The sequence below is a fragment of the Cygnus olor genome, chromosome 22 (assembly GCF_009769625.2).
Source record: "Cygnus olor isolate bCygOlo1 chromosome 22, bCygOlo1.pri.v2, whole genome shotgun sequence".
Taxonomy (NCBI): Eukaryota; Metazoa; Chordata; class Aves; order Anseriformes; family Anatidae; genus Cygnus; species Cygnus olor.
In genome coordinates, this window is record NC_049190.1 from 5,835,299 (window position 1) to 5,849,100 (window position 13,802).

The following is a 13,802-nucleotide window of genomic DNA, read 5'->3' on the forward strand; positions in this document are numbered from 1 at the left end:
GAAATGCTCTAACCTCTCTGCGAAGTTCTGAGAAAGAAGAGACAATGAATCAAGAAGATTCAATTTCTGAGAAAGAAGAGACAGAGGTCGCAGGGTGTTTCATATGGCACCAACTAGTGTCTAGCCGGGTGTTAGACACCCGAGCTGTTCTGATTGTGTTCTGGGTCAGATGTGAGATGAATGAAGCCTTAGCAAACATGACCTTACCTTTTTTCTTTTTTTTCTTTCTGTGTCCTATGACGTGAGGTAACTTGCTGCCACCTGACCACCATGGTTCACCACACCCTGAGCAGGGTGCTCCAGGGCATTGGGGAATTGACCTCTGGGAGACTGAGGTGGTGTCCCTGGAGATCCTGACTTCACTCTGAACCTGGCCTGTTTCTGTCTGAGTGCCTCTGGTATTTTGCAGGTAGGTGCATGTTCATTTTGCTTGTGTTCAGAGACTTCTGGACGTGAACCAGGTCTGAACTGGCACCCTGTAGCAGCAGTGAACTCAACTAAGAGGCAGGATCCTTTAGTGCTAATTTGGCACCGAGTTAATGCAGGCACAGGACTTCCAGTTGGCTCAGAATAGGCAACGTACATGTAGAGACATGACACAGGCTTTATCTCAAGCTCCTCTGAGTTTTGTGGCAATTCAGCTCCCCATCCACGCTTTCAGACTCCGATGCCAACCTTCTGGGCCAGGCCAGCACTCAGCCCTTGAGTGCTCCGCTTTCCTTCCGCCTACATGAGAACTGTTCCTGCTGGGCCAGGGAAGGGATCGGCAGTCCTGGCAGCCTTCGCAGCATGAGCTGTTTGCCTTGAGTGAAACGCAGTAACTGGAGAGGAACCCACACTTTGGGCTCCTGGGAGCTCTGCTCTGTTCCCTCAGGTGAGTGCAGGCGGGCTGTACTACCTGTGAAATAGGTTTGCTGGGGTGAAGCCTTCTTCATGTCTGTATGAGGTCATCCGCCACGGTAGTAAGGTCCTGCGTGTTTTCCCATTACAAAGTATTGTTGTGCCTCAGAGAGGGAAATGGAGGGTGCTAAGAGGATTGCCTGAGGCTATTTGACAAGGAAATAGCAGGCTGGATTAGAAGCTGTCTCCTGTCCAAGAGACACAGCTACCCTGATGTCAGAGGCTATTCGGATCCTGTACGGACAAGACTGTCTTCTCGCTCACTGCTGGCTCTGGTGGCCCCGTTGGCTCTACCTCGTGCTCTGCTTCAGCTGTGGTGTGAGGGCACCAGCTTCCCAGCTTCTGCCTGCTGGGCTCTCCTTGCTGCCCTGACCATGTACCTGGCCGAGGTGCCAGCAGGTCCACCAGCAAATTCTGGGGCACCCTGCTCTGAGCACCTTGCTCTGAGCTTGTAACCGCCTTGCTCAGGGTGGGTATTTGCTATCCAAGACTGGCAAGGTTTCTGGCCCCACGCAGTGGTCAGGTTGTGTTCATCAATTTCCCTTTCCTTGCTTGTAATTTCTTCAGGGCAGCAAGCCAAACAGACCCATAGGCATGATCAAAACATGGGATAAATATTCCAAGTGGCTTGATCTATAGGAACATGCACATGGGGGAGGGAATGAGTTCATCTCCTCCGTGCTCTTGGCAGGGCTGTCCCTATATCCCCCTGCGTCCTGCAGTGGGGTGATAAGCTGGCTGCAGGGAGAACGTTCTGTCCCTTCCCTGGAAGAAGAGATTCAGCTGAGCCTTCCTCCTGGGAGCAATCCTTGGTAGGCAGCTGAAACTTTCCTTTTCCTCTCATCCCATGACTATTAGGGAATATCCAGCCCCTTACATTGTCCAGAATAATTCCACTGAAAAGAGGATCAGTGTGTTTCAGTAACCGCAGGCTGGCTGTTTCCTGTCGTTTACCTTTTAGCTGCTTTCTCCCAGGTTGGTGTCTCCAGCCCCTAATGATTTCTTTTGTTCTTGGAGCAGCAGGTTATTGCAGCTTCCCTGGAAGAGTACATATAAAACAGAAGGGCGGGGAAGGAGCAAAGACGTCCTTCACTCCGAAATACCTCCGGTAACAGAGCAAAAAGTGGATCCCCAAGGCCCTGCTTTCAAAGGTGTCTTAATTTGCTGTCTAAAACAGTTGCCAGGGTTGCTAGTCCTGTCAATCCCATTCAAAAAAAAATAATGTCATAAGTACAATTTTTGCTGTATACAGTTGCCCAAAGTGGGGGGGTGAAATTGGTGTGAGCTCAGGTACAGCGAGTTGGATCAAGCACTGTAAAAGGCACCTGGTGGATGGTGACCCGACACCATGTCACGGTAAAGATGTTTTGAATTTCTGGCACGGATATGGGGAGAAGGGTGAACGAGAGCTGTGCTGGGGGTTGTTTTGTTTTTTGAGAGAGGAAGCATTTCATTTCTGATGGGAAGTATTTTGTACTTGCTTTCTTCTGCTATCTGTTCCCAGCTCAGACAGCTCTTCTGTTCTTCAGTGTGCTTGCCCAGGGCTGTTGTATATGACTGTTTAAACACTGTTTAAACAGCCATAAGCCTGTTTATTTACTGAGGCTATAAATTATCTTGAAATCAGAATTCATCATCCTGCAAATACCATGTTTCAACAAGCAGGCTGGCTCTCCGCTAGCGTAGCAATAGTAATAGACCTCCTCGCTGCCCTGCCAAGTCGCTGGCAGGGGCAAGTGTCCTTGCATGGGCAGCTGCCGCCTTACAGGGATCCAGGCAGACTCCGAGGGCTGGCTTCTCCTTGTGAGTTGATCCGCTAGCGGACTGGGGAGTACAGCGGCCACTGCAGGTCTCTGATGGATGAACCGCGTGTTCGAGTTATCTTGTCCTTGCTGGGGTTTGCTACAAAACTAATGATCTGTCTCTTCCAGGCGTTAGCAGCAGTTGTCTCTACAGTGTGAAAGGCTGATGGTAATCAAGGAACGAGCTTTTCCCAGTGGAGTTTTCTCCCTCGCCCCAGCTAGTAATAGGTAGCTGTTTCTGAAGCATGTGGCTTTTAGACAGCAAAGCCAGCAGTATCCTGCTCAGTGTTACTGGGGATGTTTCCTTGGCTCTTTGTTTTGCTGAGGCTGTGGACATAGCAAGTGACTAGAAGAACTTGTCTGAAAAGACTTAAAAGTGACACTTCCACTACGCGACGTGTAAATTCCTTTCTCAGATAATGTCTGTCTTAAATGTTTAATCTCGGAGACTCAAGCAGTTGAGGTTAAAACCTACCAAGGCAGCTGCCGTGCCCAGGCTGTTGCACAGGGTGTGGGTTTTCCTCTGGATGCTGAGGTTTCTGTTCCCATTAGCGCCTCGCCTCAAGCTGAGTGTGGTTCTGGCAGTCCAGGGCCCCAAACCTTTGTATGAGCTGCGTTGATCAGGTTGGCTCACTCTGCAGCAGGTCTGGTAGCAACAATTGATCGTCTGACTTACCTGTTGTGTGCTGTGTGAACTACCGCCTCTGCAGATTTCTGGAACCATATAAACTAGAGATGGGAAAGATCTGAAGTCATCCAACTTCTCCATTTTCCCCCTATGGGGGAAGGCTTGTTCCCTACACTGGATTTTCCTGTACTTGGTCCAGTTTTAAGTGACTCAAGCAGCAGGGTTTTCATCGCTTCCCTTGGGAGGCCTGGCAGTTTTCTTGCCATGAGAGATGTTTTCCTAATTCTCCACCTGATCTGTTCCTCTCCCCGATTCCAGCCCCACCGAGGAAGAGTGGCCAGCACAAAGCTACAGTGGGCTAATGCTCATCAGGTTATATGAGTACTGGTTAACTCTTTCTGGGTGGCTTTGATGCTTGTCCTAAGCAAAAAGGAGAAATTTGGATATTTGGAAAGGAGAACGTTATGGTGCTGGAAAGGAGAATACTATGGTGCTGCGATGGTGACGCTTGTTTCAAAGACTGACAAGCATTGATGGTGTAGGTAGTACGAGTCCAGAGACCTGTGGCTCTTTAGAGAATTTAGAGGTTCGTGTAAAGCTTTCTTCTACAGCATGTCAGCATACCTGCAGCTGGTGAAAACTGATCAGATTACCCCTGAAATGCTGAACTAAATGGCAACCTGAACATGCGGTAGTGGCTGTTCTTTATTTTGGGGCTTTGCTTGTGCCTAACACTTCGTGGAGAAGCTTGTTTTTTCTTAACAAGCTGGAGATTTTCCCATGGGTTGCTTTCTTTGCTTATCCTGTCTGTGCTGCCAATGCTGTGTAACCAGTAGCTTGACTCTAATGCTGAAGTAGTTCTTAAAATATCGTCTGCTAACTGGATTGGTCACGATGAGATAAAGCCATCTTCCGTGAAGGATGAGCGGGATCAGGCCTCGGAGACACTGTCAAAGGGGAGCCAGCACAAGAAGAGGGGAATAAATATTTAAAGTGTGGTCATGCAGGGGACAAAACTAGATGCAAGTCCACAACTAGGATAACTGCAGAAATGTTTAGGGCAGAAAGTTGGTACCAGTTGAGAGGTCTGTGGTGGTGTAGCACAACGCGATGGGCAGCTATTTATTTTGTCAGGAGGCTGTTTTATGTTTTATCCAAAATGAGCAAAAGGGTCCTCAACCCTTCTTCTCTGCCATGGTTTGACCAGACGTAGGGAACGACCCTGTGTTCGTGTCTCTGCCGGGGGAATGGAGGGCAGTCGGTGGGTCTGTGTCCCCTCGCAGCCCCACCGGCCTCGGCGTGCAGCGGGAGGAACTGCTGCTCCCCTGGGAAGGGAGGTTTCTCCGCTCCGCTGAGCGCCACGGCCGTGGTGCTTGCTGGGGGTGGGCAAAGCCAAGGAACATGACTAATGGGTAACATAAAGAACCACCTTCCCTGCAGCCTGATTCACCCGATCCTTGCACAGATTCAGTCTTTCCTTCAAGGAATGTTTGATAATGCAGCGCGCACCGCTGAGATCACCCTTCTGGCAAGTGCCTGCTGTGGTATGAGACCCAGTCATCTGGCAGCACATTGCTTACTGCAGTCTCCAAGGCAACCCTCCATGCTGTTCTTCTTTGGAAGCTCTGTGCATTCGTAACGAAGCTGTCATCCCTCTTACTGTAAGTGCAGCAGATGTGAAAGATTTTTACCTGTGCCAATGAACCCCAGGCCAGGACACCGCCGCTCAGAGGAGCGGCGCTGCGGTGGGCATCCCACGTCCCTCTGAAGGGCACTGCTCGTGGTGCCACAAAATGTCTGCTGCCCTGCGTGCCGTGTCTGTAGCCAGCTGCGTTTGCACAAAGAGACCGTGAGGATCACACGAGAGCTCTGCTGAGGCAAGGCCTTGCGGTGCTGACGTGCCACAGAAAGAATTCGTCCCGGATGGCTGGTCCCAAGGTGGATTTACCAGTCCTGCAGTTATTTGCTTCTCACTGACTAAAACGTGAGCCCTTCTGGTAGGGAAACAACCAAATTGCAGCTCACTGCCATGTCCCGTGGGGGCTGCTCTGGGTTTCCTTTGAGCAGAAGCTGCCAATTGCTTGATTTGGAGGAACAGCCACCCTCTGTTGTGGGTGCTTAACCTGGCAGGTCAGAGGGGCAATTCTTTGCCTCCAGCATCCCATCACAAGTCCTCTGGGCTGCTTTAAGAGAGGCTGTAAATCAGGGAGGGTGGATACCGTGTCCTCTGAGTAGGCCTGCTAGATGCTCAGTGCTAGATAGAAATGAGCTTCAGCAGTGCCATGCTGGCCACTGCTAAAAGTCGGTCTGGAACTGAAAGGCTGCAGGTTTCATTCTGCCTGCTGCAGCCTACAGAGAGGCTCTCTTCTTATGTTTGCTTTTCTTGTTGGTCTGTTGGTCATACAGAAACCAGGGTCTGGCTCTTGCTGAGGGTATTGCAGTTCTTTGGGATGAGGGAAGGGGAAAACTCCTTGCTGTTCATACAGAACGAACCACACCTCCCTGCCTCCCCGGTAGATCCCATGCAGACCTAGACTGGAAGAAGCTGTCCAGTTTCGTCTACTTGAAAGCAGGCATCTAACTTCAGCCCTTGATCTTAGGGTCACCGGTGCAGGGCGAGAGACTCCCAGCTCCTTGGAGAAAGCCAAAGCCCCTGTCGGAGCGGCTGAACCGCCTGGCAGCTGGAGTTAGGTGAGGTGACTGCTGGAGCTGGCTCTGCCAAAGCACCTCCTGTTCCCGGTGGGTGACAGATTTGTACAATCTGGGGTCATTCTTGTTCCCTGCTGTGAGCTCCGGGAGGGACAGTGCTGGGTTAGGTACGAGCTCCGGTGCTCTGCGCAGGTGGCTTGCTCGTCTGCTCCGTGTTGAGCGGCAGCCGCTGGGAATACCCCATAAAGATGGCCTGCTCCTGCCTTTCTGACAAGAGCTGTGCTCCCAAACGTGGGCAGACCCCTCCGCCTCGCACACCTCCATCCCTGCCCTGCCATCCTAGCCCCGGGTCCGTCCCGATTTGTCTGCCGGCTGTGCCAGACAGCTGGGACGCGTGTCTTTGGGCAGGCGCTTTCCAGGAACTCCGTGGCTGCTGCCCTGCCTGTCAGCAGTTTCACTTGACATTCCCCGAGGTCTGGAGGGGAGGAAAGGTATTTTCCTCTTGCCCTGCTGGACACAGAAACCGAGCGGAGCCAAGGCATCGGGTGTTTGCAGCGAGCCCTCAGCCGTCATAAACTAACAAGTAACTGGGAGGTGGGAAGTCTGCCCGTGGGCTGAGGTGGTCGTTCCTGAAGGATGTCGTGGAGGCAGTCCCCTTGGAAGCTTGGGTGCTGGGGGGATTAATGTGGGGGTTGTTCTTTTTCTGCTCGTCTCCCCATCGGCAGGCTGGGGAATACGTCAGGAGACACATCAACACGCAGGCAGCGGCATGTGAAGTGAGTCCCCCTGCTGGCACAGCTGTGATTGCCAAGCAGTAACACAAATGATAACGAGCACATGCAGATACAACACCAGTGATAGTACAAGAGCTCTCCACCGCCCCTCAGTGCTGCCTAGATCCTCGCTGTACGCTCCCAGTGCTGCCTAGAGCTACTCAGCAAACTCCCAGTGACCCCCAGTGCTGTCCAGAGACCCCCTGCATCCTCCCACTGCCTCCTGGGCATCTCTAGACAACGTTGGAGGGCACTGGGACTTTCGTAGGAGGATCTAGGAAGCACTGGGTGGCACTGGGACTGTACTGGGAGGTTCTGGACAATACTGGGACACACTTGGAGAGTACTGGGGGGTCTCTGTACTGCACTGGGGGCACTAGGAAGCTGTAGGCAGCACCAGGGGTGCTGGGAGATTATTGAGGGGCTCTAGAAAATACTGGGAGGGCACTGGGAGTGTACTAGGAGGGTCTAGACAATACTGGGGGCTGCTAGGAAAATCCTTGGGGGCTGTAGGTTGTACTGGAGGGCACTGGGAGAGTACTGGGTTCTCTGGACAGCACTGGGGGACGCTGGGGCTACTGGGGGAGGGTACTGGAGAGCTACAGGCAGTAGTGAGTTCGCTGGGGTAGTACTGGGGTCCTCGAGGTGGTGCTGGGGGAGGTTCTGCACTCTGGGAAGGCACTGGGAAGTTACTGGGTGGCTCCAGGCAGTACTGGAGGGGAATGGGGCTCCAGGCAGTTCTGGGGTTCTGGCAGTGCTGGGTGGCTCTGGTATTACTGGGAGGGTACTGGGAGGCTACAGGCAGCCCAGGGGGGTACTGGGATGATACTGATAAATGGCTTGGAGGAAGAAGGCAAGACCCCGAGTCTACTAGTTTGTGAGGGATGTCAGACGCTTCACTGCTTGCACTTATTTTTTGTCTAATTGCTTTCTCCAGCACTCAGGAGCGGTGGGGACAGGCTGGTGTTAGAGCACACCTCCCTCCCTGGCAGTGTGAACGCGCGCTTTGCTGCGGGCAGGCAGCTGTGGTTGCACAAAAGGCTGCTTGCCAGAGAAGACAAAGCCCTAAAACATCTGCAGAGCGTCCCCCCTTCAGCTCCACTTAGGCAACGTGAGGTTTGCTGCTCTCACCTGCCCTTGCTGCAGTGAATTCCCCACGGTTAGGATGTGCTGTCTGCCCTTTGCCTGCTCCGAAAAGTGTGTAGCAGCTCTCCATCCCCCTGGGTTTGCCGTGCACGTGGCGGACAAGAAGGAAGCAAAGTGGGGTCTTTAAACCTTGCCTTGCTCGGTTGCAGAAGGGAGCAAACACCTGGGATAATGGCTGTAAAGGACACGGTCACGTATGGTGAGATATAGGGACTGGGGCAGGAGGAGTTGCTTGGGGGCAGGAAGAGAAGGCAGAGACTTGCCAAAAATGCAGCACTGGCAGAGGCTGGTCGTCGGGACGTGGGCACCCTGTGGGGTGTCTCTGAGTGAGACTGAGCCTTCGTGCCTTGTCTAGAGAAAACCGGAAGCTTTTAAGGAAAAGAGACCAGGAGAAAACGCTTCAGGTGCCCTAGGTCAAATCCTCTTTGAGCCCAAGAGGGCTTTTTAAGCACCCAAGGCTGCTCTGTTGGTAAAACTGCCTGGAACAGCACCACGAGGGCTGTGGGGCAGGATGCTCTGTGCAGCTCAGAACCCGGGGGCAGACCCGGTCCTGTGCATGTCCACGGGAGCAGCCAGGCTGCCCCGCCAGGCGGTGTGGGTAGGTTTTCCAAACAATCATGTGGGATGTTTTCCTTTGATTCATCGGCTGTAATTCCTCCCAAAGACCTGGCATGTTTCCTGGTGGCTTGCCTTCCACGTGTCATCTGTTCCCCTTTGGGACTGGCCTCTCGAGGAGCTGACCTCCCGGCGGCCCTGCCTGGGGTCACTTCCACGGGACGCGGCTTTTCCTTGTCCCCAGAGGTGTCCGGGGGGCTCCCAGCAGCACAAAACCCTCCCGGCTCCCTGTTCCCTGACCCCGGTGTTTGTGTCAGCTCCCTGGGGTGAGAGGCTGCCCCTGTGATCGCGCTCGGATCCCCGATCTCTTTACTTTTCTCACAGTTTCTAAGACAACCGGTGCAATGAGACACAAATGTCAAACCCTCTTATTTCTGTGTGCCTGGGGACCAGGCTGCCTGCACCACAGCCAAGCTGCTGCTGGATTATACAAACCTTGTGTTTCTGCTGCTCGGTGTGACTGCTAACAGCTCCCAACCCCAGTTTAGCAACGTTTCACCCCTACCTGCTTGAGTACGAGCTTGGGCTGGGCTTACATCGCTTCTGACTTGTGTGGGATGTTTCAGGTCTCATCTGCTGCCTCTGCAGAGCTCGTGTTGGTGTTTTGCTTCCATCCCATGTGGGGACTGGGTCTGGGGTCTGCAGGAAGAAATGCTGATCCTCTCCTGACTCTGGGGAGCAGTGAGCTGAGCAGTGGCACTTCCACCTCTCCCAGGGAGCTGCTGCTGGCCTCACTCGTGGCCCTGCCGCAGCCCAGGGCTCTCAGTCTTGCCTGTCCCTCGCAGGTGAGGTGGGACACGCAGCTGGGGGACACTGAGGCAGGGGGAGATGAACGAAGCACAGGAGGACGAGGCCAGAGCAGGGGCTGAAGGTACCATGATGAGGATGGTGTCCCACAACCTTCATATCGCTTAGCCTTGTGGATGCTGGGGTTTGTGCTTTGGGTTTTGGGGTTGGGCTGGGTTTAAGCGCTGCGCTGGGCTGTGCAGAGAGTGACAAGTGTAAGGCCGTTCTTCCTTCCGCGTGGTGCCTGAACCCTACGGTACCAGAAATGCCCCGCATCAAAACGAACCATGCAGCCTGGGGTTACAGCTCCGTTCTTTTAATGAGCAGGAGGAGGAGTGCTTCCTCCGACACCTTTCAGCTCTGTGATCTGAACGACTGCAGAGGGGAAATAGTTTGGGACCTTCTGGTGAACAGGAGAACAAATCTAGCAGGCTGCTGGCCACCAGCTCGGACCTTTAACCCGAGGGAGGGGACTTCCGGGCTGACCCAGAGACGCTTTCCCCCCAAAACGAGGAACTCACTGAGGCGAGTCAGTGACTCACTTCACTGAGCTGAGGCGAGCCACTGCTGTGGCTGCCTGGCTCTCTCCTCCATCCAGCGCTGCCTCCACTAGTTTCCTTCCCTGCCTGCTCATTCTTTCTCTCTCCACTCGCTCCTCTTGGCTCCCTCCCCTCTGGCCTTGTGAGAGGTGCCTGGGGTGCAGCTCGGGCCGGGGCCTCGTGTGGCGGTGCTGCGGGAGCCTGGTGCCTTGGCTGAGGGAGACACCTAGTGGGGCCGCGCTCCTGGGCGCAGCTTGGGTTTGTCTGGCTTTTATTTCCCCCTCCATTTATTTTCAATCCTGATGAGGGGCTGGAGCAGGAGCTGAGGTTTCCGAGTGGTCCCTCTGGGTTTTTTTCACCTGATGCTGTGGGAACGCCGGCTGGGATGTGCTCGGTTCCTCTGGCACCGTGAGGTGCCCGCCCGGGCCCTGTCAGTCCATGTCCCCTCCGAAGTGGAGGCGTTTTCCATCCTAAACCCTGTCTTGTGACAAGGCTCCCTGGGCCCTGGGAGCCCAGGTGTTTGTCACCTGGGTGCTGAGGGATGGGGTTGCCTTCAGAGGGGCATGTCGGTGAGGAATGTGCCTGTAAAACAGCTTTTGTTACCCCCCAGGGCCTGTTTGCTCCTGTTGCAGCTGGGCCTCCAGGAGCCCCTCACCCCCTGAGTGTCTCCAGGACAGGGACAATCGGTAATGTTTCATCTGAAATCCCACTCTTGGCACTCCTCCCCGCCATGCTATATCAGGCTGAAATAAGGCAGTGAGAGCAGCAGGGACGAGAACGTGAGGAGGAAGGTACCTCTTACACGGAGGCTCCTCGTTGAGCCTCATTGAGGAGCCTCTGTGTAAGAGATGCAGCTACGGGCTTGCAGAGGGCGTGCTGGCAAAGGCCCTGGGTCTAGTGGTGGGAACACGAGAAGCGAAGGAGGAAATCAGATCCTCTCGGGAAAATACCTTCCCCTTGGTCTCTCTGCCCCCTTCCTGGGCCTGCAGCATGTCAGCAGCCAGCACCAGGAAGCCAACGGCCAAGGTGAGAACTGGGCACTGCTAGCAAACCTGGGCTCTCTGCTGCTCCACTGCTTCTCTCCTGTCTCCTGCAGGAGGTTTTGGATGCCCCTGCCGTTAGCTTCATCCAGCTGAGAGCGAGCTGCCGCACTGTGTTGTACCTACGAGTCCTCAGGAGACGGTGAGCACAGAAACTGGACAGCAGGAACCAAAGCAGTAAGTGCGCTGCTTCAAAGCAGTGAGCCCTTGCAAAGCTTTGGAGTAGAGCACTGTAATGGCAGTTTCCTCCCTCTTCTGGGGGGAATTGCACTCATTCTTCTCTCTGTATAACAGAAATGCCCTGGATCGGGTTATCAAACCCTCGAGGCAGATTTGAGGATACTGGTCTTTCTCTGGTGAGGTGAAGGTGACGCTGGAGTCATAGCTCAGCCATCCATTAACGTTCTCGGCTCTTCTCCCAACCACTTCTTTGAGCTCTGCTTTGCCAAACCCTCAAGACCACAACGCAAACAAGACTCATCTTGTGTTACAGGCACAGTAAACACACACCCAAAGCTATGCCAGGAGTGAACGCAGCGTTTTCTCCCCTGCTCACCTCCCTCGTGCATCAGACGGTGTTACACAAGCCTTGCAATTGCCCCCTTCTGCCTTGGGTGACGCTGGGAGCCTGCAGAGGTGGGAGGAAGGAGTTTTTTGTTTTTCATCGGGGTCACCAAGGGGTGGCCTGGAGCAGAAAGGAGCGCAGCCTCTTGCAGACAATCAGTCTGGTTACGCATATGTTTGGGGCATAAAGGAAATGTGCTGGCAAAAGCAGGGATGAATTTGATGCGTGAGCCAAAAAGGCTTTTAAGAAACACCCCCCCTCTCTCCCCCCAATAATTCAGGGCAGATGATGCTTAGTGTAGAGCCTATCTCAAGTGATAGCCGAGACCGACTGCTGAGCTGCGTGCTCCAGCCCGAGGCAGGGCTGCACACGGAGCCAGCCTCTCGGGACCACCCTGCTGCTGTGGGACCGAGCTGTTCCCTCAGAGCCCCTCGTCTGCTTTGTACCAGTCATTGGGCTTTTAAGGAGGAAAAGAAGCACTGCGGGGCTTTTGTGCCTCACCAAGAAGGGTAGCAACAGCTTGAAACGTGCCGAGGGAATTGGTGTTGCTTGTTGCTTGTGGAAGCACTTGCGTGCAGTCTGGTAGCAGAAATGCAGTGTCTCAGGCTGATGGCCGATCTTTTCAAAAACAGCAGTGGAATATTCACTTGGTGATATTTATTTATTTATAGTGAGGAAGAGGAAAAGCTTCTGTCCCACAAGAGGCCTATAGCAGGGTCTCCAGGCCCCTCTGCATGCAGAAACGTGGAATTCCCTCTGGGGTAACACCTGCTGCATCAGACACGAGCAGGATCAGGCCTCTGGGGAAGAGCGGTGCTGGGCACCGAGGCCTTGTGTCACAGAGCTGGTGCAGTGCAGGGAGGAACTTTTGAAGTCAGGTTTCTTGGTCTGCCTGCGTGAGGAAGAGCCTTGCCTCCCAAGGTCAGGGGGTGACGGGAGCAGAGTGACTCTGGCCTGCCCGCCATTGTTCCATTCCCTGTCCTGCCTAATGCCTGCAGGAATTCAGAGGTGGCCTCGCATCCATGGCAAGTTGTACCAGTGGGCGCAGCGTGCTGCAGCAGTCCAGCGGCTGTGGTTCAGCAGGCATCTCCCTGCAGCGGGTGGAAGCCCCCAGTGCCCCAGCCGAGGCAGGCAGCTCCAGCCCCAGGGCAGGTTCCTGTTCTCATGCTGATGAGAGCTCATGGCTGGGGATTTAGCAAAGCAGCTGTTTCCTGCCCGCTCTGCGGAGAGCCTGTCGCCGCAAGGGCTGGGCCCCTCTGGATGGAGCTCGATCGATCGGGAGGTGGGGAGCAGCAGTTTTGGGGTCTGGATGACTTTTCTGTTCCCATCCTGTTTCTGTTCCAGTGATGCCATCGGCCTGGTCTGGGCTGCGGGCAGCAGACGGCTCCTGCATACAAAGAACAGCCAGTGCGGGACTCATCCACACCCATGCCTGGAGCCACGCAGCGATGAGACTGGACGGAGGTAGGAAAAACTACAGGAACTGCAAGAGGGTGTGTGGGGAGAGGGAAGACCCCTGAGCAGGACAGTCCCCAGCAGAGAGTGGTTTGGACACAAAAGCAGCGTTGAAGCTGCATGTTGTGCCTACGGCAGCTTGCTTCCACGAGGTGCTGAGGTGCCAGCCACAGGGCAACACACAGCAACGCGCAGCCTGGCTCTGCAGGCAGCTGCAGAAGCTACAGCGTGACTTTGGGCAGGGTCCTCCTGCTGCAGTCCGTCCCTCGGGGTGCAGAGTGGATTTAGCACACCCCCACGCTGCAGCCAGCCAGTCCCAGCACTGCCGTGCCTTGCGGCAGAGGCGCCCTGTACCAGGACATCTGGCAAACGGCTTCAGGGCGGCTGTTCCAGAGCCAGCATCGCTCCCACGGGACCTGCTGAGAGCTCGGCCAGAAGGGAGAGCTGCAGCTGGGGGTCCCCTGCTGCCCAGCCCAGCCCTGGGCCACCCAGGTGCCAGTGTTGTGTCAGACAGATCAGGGCTCACAGTAAACACTTTTACGTTGCAGCATTGTGGAAGCACAGCTATTAAAAGGTTTCTTCTCTTTCTTTGTAGAGAGAAGCGAGGCTGAGGCCGTGCCCTACAAACCCTCGGAGCCCTGCTCCTGGAGTGCCTGGACACTATTCCAGCTTGCCAGCCATCTCCTCCTCAGAAGCTCGGTGGTGAGATTACAGAGCAGTTAAAATCCTTTTGTCGCCTGGAGAAAGAAGGGGGCAGGAACAGAGCAGCCATGTGCTGCACAAAACCAGCTGCACCCTGTATCCAGGCTGGAAACAGGTCGGTGCTGTGGGGTTCTTTTTTTTTGTTTGTTTTTCCTTTTTCCTTAGGGCCCGCTTTCCTGCATGAGGAGGAGGCGGTGCACTC